Source organism: Cyprinodon variegatus, unplaced genomic scaffold (genome assembly GCF_000732505.1).
Source record: "Cyprinodon variegatus isolate N-32 unplaced genomic scaffold, C_variegatus-1.0 Scaffold57, whole genome shotgun sequence".
Lineage (NCBI taxonomy): Eukaryota > Metazoa > Chordata > Actinopteri > Cyprinodontiformes > Cyprinodontidae > Cyprinodon > Cyprinodon variegatus.
Window position 1 is genome coordinate 89461 of NW_015150510.1, and position 2221 is coordinate 91681.

Here is a 2221-nt window from a genome sequence, read left to right on the forward strand (position 1 = left end):
GATTTTAAGTTAATTTATGAGTGACCACAGCGCCCTGTCATCTCTCACGGCCAGCTCCCGGGTTTGATTAATACTTTGTAATAAATACATGAATAAAGCACAATCATACTCAGTTTTGTGCCCGCTGTATTTTTAAATACGCAGTAGAGGTATTTAAACGTAGTAGAGGACATGTACCTGTATATAAAATCTGCGCCCTATAATCCGGTGCGCCTTATGTGTGTGTTAAATACATTAATGGCACACATAACTGAGACTGCGCCTTTTAGTACGGTGAGCCTTATGGTCGTGAAAATACGGTATCATTTTTGTAAAGTAGGGTGATATTTCTTAGTGTAACCCACATCTCCCTGTGTTTACGGCTGTGGATCCTGCTTCTGCTTTGTCCACAGAGGCCACTAAGATCAGCAAATAAGAAATAAACAGTAAATAACAATTCATATAAATTGCTTCTAAAATCTATTAAAATTACTATTATTATTAAAGTCTACTAAATCTCCATAAATAGATGGAATAAACAACATTATTATAAAAAGGTTATTTAATATATTTTTCTAAAGGCAAAATGAATAGTTGCAGTGTTTCTGTTTCTTTCAAAATACTACTTTCTTTGTCATGGTTATTCAGTGACTCATGACTCTATACATGTCATTACGCCTGCGTACACTAGATGGCAGTGTTTACTAATGGTTCGCATTATTCTGGCAGAGTGTGAGCCGGACTCTCTTCTGCACAGAGCATCAAAGAGCTGATGTGTTTCCATCCTGGAGGCGATGCATTGTTTTTTTTTTAAGGAGTCTGCAGAAATGAGGTCTTTCCTTTTTTTCAATGACTTGTTATATTTCCTGTTCCTGATCTCCGAGGTTTTTATTCCAGCTAATCCGTTTCACATTTTAAAGAAAGAGCAGAAGGCCATCTGTCTTAGAGCACCTGATCCAAACCCGGGAACATGCGTGGAAAACAAAATACTCAAATGGCAGAAGCTCCAGCTGGAAAAAGGCATTACCTTATCCACTCCGGCACTGAGGATGAAGTTTCCTTTCTTATTCCACTTGAGTGCAAATATGGGGCCTTTATGCTGACCCAGAGTGCTGGCCAGGTTTCCTGAAAACACACAACAATCAGACGACTAGGGGAACAAGAAAAACAAGCTATGCAGGCGTAGCTGTGATGTAAGCGGAGCTGTGAGCGTTACCGTCTTTTGTCCATATCCGAGCGAAGCCGTCATATGAGCCGGTGGCTAGTAGCGTGCCTTCACTCTGGAAGAAAGCCACGATAAAATGACAGGTTCAGACCTTGACGTTTGGTTTTAGCTTTTAAAAAAATATATTTTACACAATGAGTCCATTCTATTTGCAAGTGTAAAAAGCAGTCATTTGTTGAAGGAAGAATGAAATCAAGGTAGAAGGACAAAGAAAACATTCCCCCTTTTTTTTACTTTTTTTGAAAGGCTAAGTTATGGTTTTATAAAACTAAATACACCTGTTTACCTTTTTGGTTAAAACCAAACAGCGATTTTCCCCAGGAGATATACTGCTGTTATGTTTTAAACAACACAGCAATGCTAAAGGCTGGTTTATACTCAGAAAGCAGGTCGTCTGCGTCGCAGTGACACTCTGCTGCACCTCTCCCTAATTGTAGGTGACCACAGACAGTGATGCAGACAGGAGGCCTCTGATTGGTTAAATCTACATCCGCTCTACACTATCCGCATTTCCTGTTTGGTACCTTACCAGCTTCTTTTGTCTGTATGACCGCCATTGTGAAAAATGACTCTAGAAGTTGGACCAGCTAGAAGAGCGAGGTGCGTGAGAACGCTGGGACCCTTTTTCCACCAGGATTCCCGCTCTTTTTCACCCTCATGTCCCTCAACTGTCGGACAAACTTGCCATCATTTCCTCACCGCCTCGACCGTATCTAGACGCACAGCTAGTTCCTGAATGTCCCTCTTGCTCTGTGGCGTGGAATAACATAGTGCAGACCACGCTTCAAAATTGAGCATGAATCAAAAATATCTGCAACAAGCTCACTGCGCCACACTGCTGCAGGATTATAACCACGCCTTAAAGGAATAGTACACCCAAAACATGATTAGCCTTCATTTTCTACTCACCCCCATGCTGAACAACACTCTGGAGTACTTTTTTGATATCTCAAATGCATCTGGAGATCTGGGAGGCTTCTTGCTGTCTGCTGACATTCAAATAATGGAGGTCTATGG

The 2221-nt window shown here is 41.2% G+C and overlaps 1 pseudogene; it reads right to left on the reverse strand.

Moving 5' to 3' along the window:
* LOC107082589 overlaps positions 1-2221 on the reverse strand; it is a 43069-nt pseudogene that overhangs the window by 18774 nt on the left and 22074 nt on the right.